Source organism: Myotis myotis, unplaced genomic scaffold (assembly GCF_014108235.1).
Source record: "Myotis myotis isolate mMyoMyo1 unplaced genomic scaffold, mMyoMyo1.p scaffold_m19_p_14, whole genome shotgun sequence".
Classification (NCBI taxonomy): Eukaryota; Metazoa; Chordata; class Mammalia; order Chiroptera; family Vespertilionidae; genus Myotis; species Myotis myotis.
The window spans coordinates 24,458,706-24,470,821 of record NW_023416318.1 but is presented as its reverse complement, the minus strand read 5'-3'; the positions used below and the strand labels follow the sequence as shown (position 1 = coordinate 24,470,821).

The window sequence follows — 12,116 nt, the reverse complement described above, 5'->3', positions numbered from 1 at the left end:
GGAAAGAGCATCTCTTTGATTTTGGAATACATTTATGTGAATTGGGGGATGGGGGCAGAACAGAAACAAGATACAGCTTCCTAATTGTTTTATAGAGAATTTAATCAGCATGAATTCTCCAAGAATGACGTTGATCACACAGCAGGTGCTTGATAAATGCATGTTGATTAATTGACTTAGAATACACCAGCTGTCGGTGAAAAAATGTGATCCACAATCAAACCATTTGACAGAAGAAAAGCAGGATGGCTTTTAAAATTAGTAACAATGTGGAATTCTACATGCAAATAATCCAGAGACGCTGTTGCTGTCTTTGGTTTCTTTCCTAGATGAGAATGAGATAATCACACTCTGCTGTGGGAGGAGGGTACTTCGTATCTAAGGCTGTAAACCTGGGTAAGCACATTCTCCAGCCATTCCTTCGGAATCTCAGTGTGTATCTGGAAAGCCTTTTCGTTGCCTATGCCAGGTCTGTGTGTGGGTGTGTGGGGTGGGTGTTGGGGGAGGTGCAGTCATAAATGATCTCTCCTGATCCCAGGAAACTTGGATATTTTCCTCCTCTTAGAATCATATAATCAATATTTAAATTTTACGGGGTAGGAAAAGATCAGTAAAGAAGCTTCAGGATACCAGGTTTTAATGGATGGAAGTGAATCGAATGAAGCCTCTAGCATTACTGCCAGTTTACAGAAAGTATCAGATAAAGAATGCATGCCGGGATATAATCAGCCAACTCCAGAATATGGACAATTCCACAGAGCAAATGACCCAGCTTGTTTAACAGGTAGTAGATTTTATAGTTATATTATAAATGGCACAATTACATTTGGAGGAGAGTGCCCACCTCATAGAACATTATTTTAGGCTGGGTTCCCTACATGCACATTCTGGGTGGAGAGTTGCATGCAGTTTATTGGAGAGATACCTCTGAGGAAGTGAGGAAGGTAGGACTGGACAGCAGAGAAGCTGACCCCAGTGAGGTTTCCGCTGAGGCCTCACTGATCCAATGGGGAGCTCTGGATCAGGGATGATCCTCAGAGTTGTCCCAACTTGAGGCAAGAGGGCCAAGCTTTGTGTTCCTGCCTCAACCAGGTATTTGATATGAGCTGCCCCCTACCAGGTGGGATAACTTTAAGAGAGGCAGCTCCTTACACCCAAGGGGTGTTTCCAGCAAGGAATTCAGCTGAGAGCCAAGAGCAGTTAATATGCTCAGCAGCTAGTGGATGAGAATGTTGATCCTTGATGAAACACAATAGTATTCACTAAAATAATGTAAAACAGGATTGAATCTTGAGATTACGGCGACATTTAGCTATTATTCAATGCGTAATTTGCATAATAATGGCTATTTCATTTAAAAAGTTAAAAAGAATATGACTTTACCAAAAGTTCTGGCATTTTGAAACTGTATAAATGTTTGGCGCCCAGTATCTGTGAGCACGATCTCTTTCAGGCCTGAAAATTTGCTTTATCGTTTTGTACATTTGGCTGTTTTGTGTCCTCATTCCTTGTTTCCTTATGTGCATAGCCATGTATTAAAATGTGGGATTTCTAAAAAAGAAAAAGTTCTGGCGTTTTATATCAATTGATTATCTTCAGTTGCTATATATTTTGATGCAGGGCATAAATTACTGTGTTGTATTCGCTTGTTAAACATAGTCATTATACCACCATTTTTGGAACCCTTGGGAGGAGGGGCACTTTCTTCACTTGGCTCTCAGGCTACCATACTTGTTCACCTCCCACCTCACTTGGCCACTCCTTCCTAGTCCTCTAATGACTTCTCCTTATCTATGGTCTCTGAATTTTGGAGTACTTAGGGCTCATTTCTCAGGCCTCTCCTTTTTCTCTTTTCAAAAATCCAATTTCCTAGATGTTTCCATCCTGACCAATGGCTTTAATTATCATGAATATCTTGATTACTCTCAGATGTTTATCTCCAGACCAGTTCTCTTCCCTGAATTCCATTCTTACTCAACAGCTCTACTCTGGTATCTACACACATCTCGAGTTTAACACGTCAAACCACGCTTACAATTTTCTCCCACTTCCATCCTTGCAAAATTGCCTCCTCCTGAAGTCTTCAAAAATCTCATCAAATAACAGCCCTGCTCTCCCAGTTGCTCAAGCCAAAAATCTTTGACTCATCCCTGAGTCTTTAGAAGAAAATTTTGGCCTAGCCGGCATGGCTCAGGGGGTTGAATGTCAACCTATGAACCAGGAGGTCACGGTTTGATTCCCGGTCAGGGCACATGCCCGGGTTTCGGGCTCAATCCCATGTAGGGTGTACAGGAGGCAGCCGATCCATGATTCTCTCTCATCATGGATGTTTCTATCTCTCTCTCCCTCTCCCTTCCTCTCTGAAATCAATAAAAGAAAATTTTGGATATTATGTCAGTTTAGTCATACATACTTTGTTGGACCTCACTGACAAAGACTTTTTTTCACATAAACACCATGTCTAACAAAATTAACATAATTCTTTAATATCTTTTTAAAAATACATTTTTATTGATTTCAGAGAGGAAGGGAGAGAGAGAAAAACATCAATAATGAGAGAGAATCATGGATTGACTGCCTCCTGTACACCCCACATTGGGGATTGAACCCACAACCTGGGCATATGCCCCAACCGGGAATCAAACCATGACCTCCTGGTTCATAGATCAACACCTGATCACTGAGCCACACCAGCCCGGCAATAAGCAGTTTTAACGCACTGACTGTGGGAATGTAAATTAATATCACTCTTTGGGGGGTGGGGAGGGGGAGAGATGTAACATTGAAATATTTACCAAATGTTAAATGCCTTTGAACTAGTAATTTTTCTTCCTGGAATTTATCTGACGATTATAGTTGGGACTTGGGTAAAAGATACCAAACCAGAATGTTCTTTGCAGCATTATTTGTAACAGCAAAAGATTAAAAACAACCTAACTGTCCATCAATAGGGGATTTAATAAGTAAATTATGACACAACTCTAAAGGCTGATATATTAGCAGCCATTTAAAAAAATGATTTAGAAAATCACCGTTTTAGAAGGGTATAAGGGGAATAAATATTGCTGGAAGGAGACTTGACTTGGGGTGGTAAACACACAATATAGTGTACAGATGATGTGTTGTGGAATTGAGCAAATGAAACCTGTATAATTTTGCTAGCCAGTGTCATCCTAATAAATTTAATTTAAAAAGGAGGGGGGGGGATCACCATTTAAAAACCTGATTGTAATTGATTCACACATGGGTCATTAATGTATTTGAAAACTGAAACCGAGGGTCCTTGTAATTCTGATTTCATTTAAACAAACAGTAGTTTTATTTTTAAAAATATTTTTAAATTGATTTTTAGAGAGAAAGGAAAGGCAAGGGAAAGAGAGAGAAAGAGCAATTATCGATGACATTGATCAGCTTCTTCCTGCACGCTCCCTATGCATCCTGGGCATGAACCCTGACTAGGAATCAAATTGGCAACCTTTCAGTGCATGGAATGATACCCAAAGAGCCACACTGGCAAGAGCTAAACTATAGTTTTAAAAAGATCATTTTTTTCCCATCTCTCTTCTCAGCACACTTCACTGACCTAGCCTTAGTTTCTCTCTTTGGTGATTGTTCACTCCTGAAGCAGCAGAAGACAATAACCAGGTTTTGACTAAAGGGCACCCGGTTTAAGCTCCAGGCAGGCTAAAGATAACGACATCTTAATTTAAATTACTTTCAGCTCTTGAGCCCTGAGGCTGGATGACCTCTTGGCCACTTCCCGTTGAAACCAGGTTATGGACATCTGGACTTAAAAAATGTCAATGTCGTGAAAGACAAAAAATAAAATAAAAGTAAGGGACAATAAAGGAGAAACATGCAAGTGGTGAATTGTCATGCTGTCTGCAATGTGCTTCCAAATGACTCAGCAAAAACAGAGAGAAAGAAAGCAAATGCGGCAAATTTTAACCATTGTGTATCTAGAATCTAGATAAAGGGCATTCAGGCATTTATCCTACTATTCTACTTTTTCTGTAGGCTTGACAATTTCTGATTGTTATGTCATTGTCATTGGAACCAAGATTTTCTGCATAAGTAAAAAGAGATGGAAATATAAAATCAAACCAGCCAAGTAAAACTCTGTGATATTAAATTTGAACAGTTTTAAAATGATCTGTAGAGCCCTTGGGAAGTGGAAAATGAAATCCTACTATCTAATTTTTTAAACAATATTTATGTAGTTATAATATATCAATGATTATTCGTGGTTTTGGACTTTTAGAAGCAGCCTATGCATAAAACAGGTAAAACTTAAATATAGTTACTAGAGAAATTATAAAAGCAAACCTTTATAATGCGAAAGCAAATGTATAAGCACAGAAAGCAAGAGGAAGATGGAGAGGAGTCGGAAGAGGAGAACTCATCTTTCTACCTAATACAGTGATTTACCAAGTAAATCAAGAAATAGCATTGTTGCCCAGTGGTTGAGCAGTCAATCCAGGAACCAAGAGGTCTCAGTTTGACTCCCTGTGAGGGTCCATGCTGGGATTGTGGGCTTAATTCCTAGTAGGGGTTGTGTAGGAGGCAGCTGATCAATGTTTCTCTCTTATCCATGTTTCTATCTCTTTATCCCACTCCCTTCCTCTCGATCTAAAAAAATTAATTAAAATATATTTTTTTAAAAAAATCATTGAATTAAAAAAAAAAAAAGAAACAGCATTGTTCAGAATTAGGAAAGTAGCCATCAGAAACAGAAACAATTAAAAGTGGTTCCTTCTGGGAAATCAAATTAGGGCTGGGAGAGGGTGGGCCAGTAGACTGCCGTTTTTCATGATAAGCCCTGTGTTATTGTTTTTTTTTTCCATGCATGTGATTATTGTGATAAAATGTTTAAAATAAGGAAATTTTAATAAGGCAAGGGAATGGCTTACAACTCCTAATGCCTGCATAAGCACAATAGAAACCTGATATTTAAATGACATCAGTTACACAGAGATTTCCAGGTGGGACTGGTTATTAGAGGATCTGTCAGCGTGAACAGCAGAGGAGCCTCACGTAGAGCAAAAGGGGAGAAGGGGAGTGGGGAGAAAGAGAAGTGGGGGAGGGAAATAAACTCATTGAAATATAAGGTTTGGCTGTCAGAGTAATTTGGAGAATGGTTCAGTGTAGTAATCATATTATTCTCTATCCAGTGGTGTCCCAGCAACTAGGAACTTGAGCCAAAGCTCTAGAGAAAGATGGCTATTAATTTTGAAAAGAGTGAAATCCCTGGAGTCTCTGATTGTGTGAAAAGCACAAAACAGCACTGCTCTGCCTTTGGAGGTGGCAGGGAACGCGGCCCTCCTCTCGGCAGACTAGAAACCCAGGCTGGACAGGTACCAGGAAGGAGCCTCCTGGGACCAGGGGACTCCTTGCAGAAGCACATGCAGTGCCTGGTAAATTCTGAGAGAGAGAAGGGCTGGCATTGCTGTGGGTGTAGGCTAAGCTAGAAAAATACTGTTTTCTTAATGTTATTATAACCCATAGTGGCTGCAGTCTGGTGTGGCCTATAAAAACATGATCAGCACAACTAATTTTGTAGCAAAATGCATTAAGGGAGACACACAGTTTTATATTATGAGAAAAGATACATTTAAAATGAAAACATAAATGCTATAATGGTAAGTCCCAGATATAATCCCAGATATAACAATAAAATGGAGTTTTAAATGGATAGAGACGCGAGGGTAAACCTTTCTGGTTGCAGCATTATGGGGGCCAACATGGGAGTAGATTATATTATTGTTCCCTACTATTTGTTGCCCTGCCTATAAAAGGATTGTGTTTACCACCCATTTGCCATCAAGTTTAGCCTTATGACTTGCTCTGGCCTATGGAATGTGCGCAGAAGTGGTGGATGCCCCACTGTGAGCAGAAGCTTTAGGAGACTCATGTGGTTCAGCTATGAACCAGCGTGTCTCATACAGAGGCTGCTCCTTCAGTCTACATCCTGGAGTGAAGAAGACCCCAGAACAGAGTAGTAGTGAGTAATAAACCTCTGTTGTTGTAAGCCCCTGGGACTTGGGGGTTGTTTGTTCTACAACATAACCTCATGAGAGCTAACTGATATACAATAGGTCATAATCTTCAAACCCTTTGCTATCAACACCTAGGAAAGCTAGTTGAATTAAATATGCACTTAAACAATTTTAAGTGCATATTTAAACTCTTCAGGATCTCTAAATTAACTGAAACAAGTGTAAGTGCTTGAAATGTTGCTGCAGCTATAAATAGTAAGAAGAAAAAAAGAGAAATGTAATAAATTAAAAAGTCTAGAAAAGGAAATGGGTAATATCTTACAGGCAAGCAAGAAAACAGGAAATGTTAAAAACAAAAGCAGAAATGAACAAAGTTGAGTAATAGGAATGTAGAACCCTAAATACACGTACCTAATGACTATATTTATTTAAAAACTAGAGGCCCGGTGCAATTCGTTCATGGGTGGGGTCCTTTGGGGTGGCCTATGGGGATCGGGCCCAAGCTTGCGCCCCCAGATTCACAGCCCCAGCTCATGCCCCTAGCCTTGCAGCCCCGCAGCCCTGCCTGGCATCCCGCCATGGCCTGGCGCTGCCCCCTCACCTGCTCCACCATCCTGCCTGTGGGGTGATCATTCTGGGCCGGGCGCCCATCCCCCCTCACCACCGCCGCTGGTCACTGTCTGCAGGGCGATCAGCAGGGCATTCGGGCCCCCGCTTGCACCTGCCTTGGCCTGGCACTGCCTGCTCACCTGCTCCATCATCCCACCGCAGTCCTGCTCTCTCGGGGCCCATGGGGGCCAGCAGTGCCTCCACTGCCACCCGCTGCCAGCTCTGTGTCACCAATCCCCACCATGTTCCACACCACCCCCTGGTGGTCAGCGCACATTATAGCAAGCGGTAGAACTCCCAGTTGAACAATTTGCATATTAGGCTTTTATTATATAGGATTGTTTCTAGAATGTAGCTGGTCCACATTGTGAGCCCGCTTTTTTACTGTTAGATTTAATTTACCAGTTGTCATGGGTGTGATGTTCACTTTGAGAAAACGAATACATTTTTGGTGTGTTAATAAAACATTTAATAAGAAATTAAACTTACATGCAGAAACAATTTAAATTTTGAACAAATGTTTATGCTTCCTTTAAAAATAAAACAATATATTCTCTACCACAAACTCTACATCTTGACCATAAAGTTCTCATGATCCAGGTCAATGTTTTTCAGTTGAGGGTTACAACCTACTAGTGAATCATGAAATCAGTTTAGTGGGTTGAAATTTACATGAAAAAATAGAAGAGAATATGCCCGGCTGGTGTGACTCAATGGTTGATCATTGACCCATGTACCAAGAGGTCACTGGCTTGATTCCAACTCAGGACACATGCCCAGGTTTTGGGTTCCATCCCTGGTTGGAGGCGTACGGGAGGCAGCTGATTGATGTTTCTCTCTCATTGATGTTTCTATCTCTCTCCTCTTTCTCTCTCTAAAATTAATAAAAACATATTTAAAAAGGAATAGAAAAGCGTAGAATTGAAACTACTAGAGTACAATACATGTAGTAAAGATAAGTACTATTACATGAAATGTTAGTTTAGTAATATAATATACTAGAGGCCTGATGCTTGAAATTCATGCAAGGGGCTTGGCCCTCGCAGGCCCGGTTTCCTCCGGAAGGTTGTCTGGACAGTCGTTCCACTGTTCAGCTGTCTGGTTTAATTGGCATATTATGGTTTTATTATTATAGAGGTGTGTGTTTTGGGAGGATGTATGTGTGTCCTAGGTTGAAATCAAAAGATATTTCTTCACTGTAAGTGGGTTGGAGTCAAACAATTTGAAAGTCACTGATTTAGGTCCCTGTAATAAAACGCAATGTTCACAACTGGGAAAGCTAGGGCATAGCTCAGTCAGAACTAAAGCTGGTTGCTGTTTGAAACAGGTGTCCAGGGAAATCTGCTATGCCAGGATGATCCTTTTTGTTACTGAACTGAGAGTCCCAAGGAAGCATAAAGATGAGAGAGGCTTGGGGCAGTGGCTTTATAGGTATATTAGTTTTCTATTGTTGCAGAAAGAGATTTCCACAAACATAGTGTCTTATAATAACACAAATGCACGATCTTCCAGTTCTGTAGATGAGAAAGCAGGCACAGGTCTCACTGGCCTGAAATCAAGATGGTGACACAGATGTATGCCTTTCTGAAGGCTCTAAGGGAGAATGTTTCCCTGCCCTTTCCAACTTCTTAAGGCTGCCCACATTCCTTGCCTTGTGGCCCCCTTCCTCTGTCTTCAAAGCCACCAACATTACATCTACCTCTTGCCCTCCTTTCACAGTCACATCTTTCTCTGATCCCAGCTGGGGAAAAGTCTGCTTTTAAAGATCTATGTGATTAGATTGAGCCTACTGGATATTCTAGAATAATCTCTCCACTTCAAAATCTTAATTGCATCTGCAAAGTCTTTTTTTTTTTTTTTGCAAGATGTACCCTTATAAGTTTTCTTTCTTTTTTTTTTTTTTTTTAAATATATTTTATTGATTTTTTACAGAGAAGAAGGGAGAGGGACAGAGAGTTAGAAACATCGATGAGAGAGATCGATCAGCTGCCTCCTGCACACCCCCCACTGGGGATGTGCCCGCAACCAAGGTACATGCCCTTGACCGGAATCGAACCTGGGACCCTTGAGTCCGCAGGTCGACGCTCTATCCACTGAGCCAAACCGGTTCGGCCATCTGCAAAGTCTTTTGCCATGTAAGGGCATACTTTTACAGGTTCTGGAGGTGTAGAGAATGGACACCTTTGGGGACCATTATTCTGCCGACCACAATGGTCATGGGAGTGTTTCATTATTTGAACAAGCAGCACAGCCAAACCTGTGCATGCTGCCTGATTGTAACTGAATACAGGCTGTCTGTGAAATGACCCCTTTGGATTCTCTGTGTAGAACTCAGTGAATGTGTTTTGAATGTTCACCTTACAATCTCCAAGAGAAGAAAGGGAAATGGTTAATCTACAGCATAACTTAACTCCGCTGCCTTCACCTCTCCAGTATTTTCCTAGGAGGATTAACTATGAAATGGGCTGACTACTTCAGATCTAGGAGAACTGGAAAAGAATTGTGCACAAAATTAAGGAAATATCTGACAGTAATCTCCCCCCTTTTACCACATGTGAAAAATGGAAGTTATTATTTTTATACTAATTAGTCACATAGTATGCATTTCATGATGACAAGTGGCAGCTTAAAAAAAAAAATAAGTTTCAGAAATCCATTCTGACTTTTATAATTCTAAAACATTTCATGATTCTGAAAAAAAGTATTTAAAACAGCATGTCAGTGGTACACCACAAACCGTAGTTATGAACTTAAGAAGTCTACACACACACACACACACACACACACACACACACCCTGTCAAGTAGCAAAGTTCATTTTAAAAACTAATTATTTTAAAGTTCATACATTTAAAAAATTAAGTATTTTATTATAGAGTAAAACTTTCAAAACAGTCTCTAAAATGACTTCTACATCTTTCTTCATAGAGTAATCATCGTATTCAACATTGCTCATTGAATGCCAACTAACAAAATAGGAATTAACTCATTTTTGAGTCATATAAGCCACAAAACCCCAATGAACTCTAACAAAGCATTTTGTGAATTAGAGTGAGGATGGAGGAAATATAAAGAAGTAAAAAAATTCCACATCAGATACCAACTTGATGGTAACATGAGTCTTTTACAAATGCTACTGTATATGCTTGGGTGGAATATGAACGGAGGCTAATTTTGGGACAACTCTATTATGCTGTTTCATTCACTTGTCTAAAGGCATTAAAGGATGTTAATTTATGTAGCTTTTGTGTTTTTGGTGACTCATTCTTCTTCCCTTATAAAGGAGAATTTACATATAATTGGTGAGCTAGATTTTTTTCTGCTTTTGAAATTCATTGGCTCTTGCTCCTTAGATAAAAGGAAAGGGTTTTTATTGTTGTTCCCCTATCTCTACCCTCAATTTTGGAGACAAAATGTTTTATTTTATTCTTTATTTCTTTATTATGTTTTTATTGATTTGAGAGAGAGAGAGAGAGAGAGAGAGAGAGAGAGAGAGAGAGAGAGAGAGAACATGGATTTGTATGTGCCCTGACTGGGGATAGAACCTACAACCTTGGCTTATTATGGCGATGCTCTAACCAACTGAGCTACCCAGTCAGGGCAAGACAAAATGTTTTCTAATTAGAAAGATTGATAAAATGGACACATATGTAATACCCTTTGTAATACGTTAAGCAATAAATTAAAAAAAAAAAAAAGAAAGATTGAGTGTTTTTCAAAATCCTTTCTGGCCTTTCATCAAGTTAATTATTCATATGTCTGCCCCTGGACCTGTTCTGTTGTCTGTTATTCCCCTTCTCAACCATCCCTGGCTCCCTATCTCAGTCTTTTGCTGCTATCTTAAGCTTCAGCCGCAAGATTTCTCAAGAAATGATTGGGAAGAAAGCGATTAGTTCTATAACTTACACAAGCCATTCAAAAGCAATTTTCTATTGAATGTAATTGATTACAAATGATCAGCATCTACCTAAACTGGTAACATTATTATGCCGGTTATTTTTCTGTTGGTAGAATGCCACACTCTCCCTTCTGTACTCTAGCATTGTAGGGGCTGGAAGCCTGGAATGCCATTGCCCAGAATCCTTTACCAACTGGCTTCCAGTCAGGTCTGGACAATGGGAGTCACTGGTGGGAGAAGAGAAGAAGCCATTCTAGTCTGGCACCAGTGGTAGGGGTGGTTCAATGGGCACTGGGGACATGATGCCCCTTCTGTGAGGGTTCAGTTCCTACACTGGCCACATCGTAACCTCCACCCCCAAATGCAGCCGGGGGCTCAGCCCGAGAGTGGTGGTAGCAGTTTCTCATCTCTGGGTAACGTTCCTTTTTTCCTTCCCCTTTCTCCGCTAGCCCTTCCAACACCTTGTAACCATTTTCTAGAATTAAATCCCTTTCTGTTTGAACTATGTCCAGTGATTTCTGTTTTCCTGACTGGGCTGATTGGACTGATTATAGACCAAACAATTTCCTAAACTACCAGAGCTTTGTAAGTGAAAATGGTGTAACATTTCTCTGGAAACTGTCCCGCCCCACAAACTGTTATCAGGCATTTTATGCAGTTGTTAGTCCTAAGCACACAAGGCTCCGCCCATTTGCAATGGACCGTCGAGTTTGAGTCCTGTTTCAGGGGTACATATGGGATACCTCGTGTGTAGTTTAGACACTTGGAAATGTGGTAATGGGCAACAAAGCCCTTGGCCTATGGAAATAGAAAGACTGTAGTTTGGTTCATGCTGTTCAGAGATACCCTAACCAGTGGTTCTCAACCTTCCTAATGACGCGACCCTTTAATACAGTTCCTCATGTTGTGGTGACCCCCAACCATAAAATTATTTTCGTTGCTACTTCATAACCGTAATGTTTCTACTGTTATGAATCGTAATGTAAATATCTGATATGCAGGATGTATTTTCAGGGGTCACGAACCACAGGTTGAGAACCGCTGCAACTGTTTTATATTACTTCTTGAGTTCACATTATTATTTTGTTAGTAAAATGTTTTCCTAAGAAACAATGCAAACTTAAACTGTGAGTTGGTGGGGACCAAGACAATAAGATTATATTTTATTAAGATTCTAGACTAATCTTCTCGGTTACTGAGCTGAGGGAGGTATAGCATCTTGTTCCTGCTCCTTCTTGAAGAGTCTGTGAGTCACCTCTCTCACCTCTATTAGGAGGCCTCCACACCAGGCTCAGCGTCTGTATAGAAACCTGAGTTCTTTTAGGTATTCAGCAAGTACAAGATTTCAATATTTTCACTAACTGCATTCCAGTCATGGGTGATTTCATTGAAAATTAGCTTTTTAAATTTTTATTTAGGCAGCTACCATTATTCGTAACTACTGAAGATTGACTTGAATGATGAATTATTTTATGAAATGATGAAGCTTTAGCTTCAAATGAATGTTCCAACCTCTGTAAAAATAGTACTTTTCAATTTCTTAATTAAAAAATAATTCCCTGAAATTATTCCTTAATTCTATTAGGTTTTTTGAAACCATAAAGCTTTTCAAGT

At 40.1% G+C, this 12,116-nt stretch overlaps 1 pseudogene; it reads left to right on the top strand.

Annotated features, from left to right (window-relative positions):
* The window catches only part of LOC118669427, a 60,052-nt pseudogene that overhangs the window by 38,104 nt on the left and 9,832 nt on the right, over positions 1-12,116 (top strand).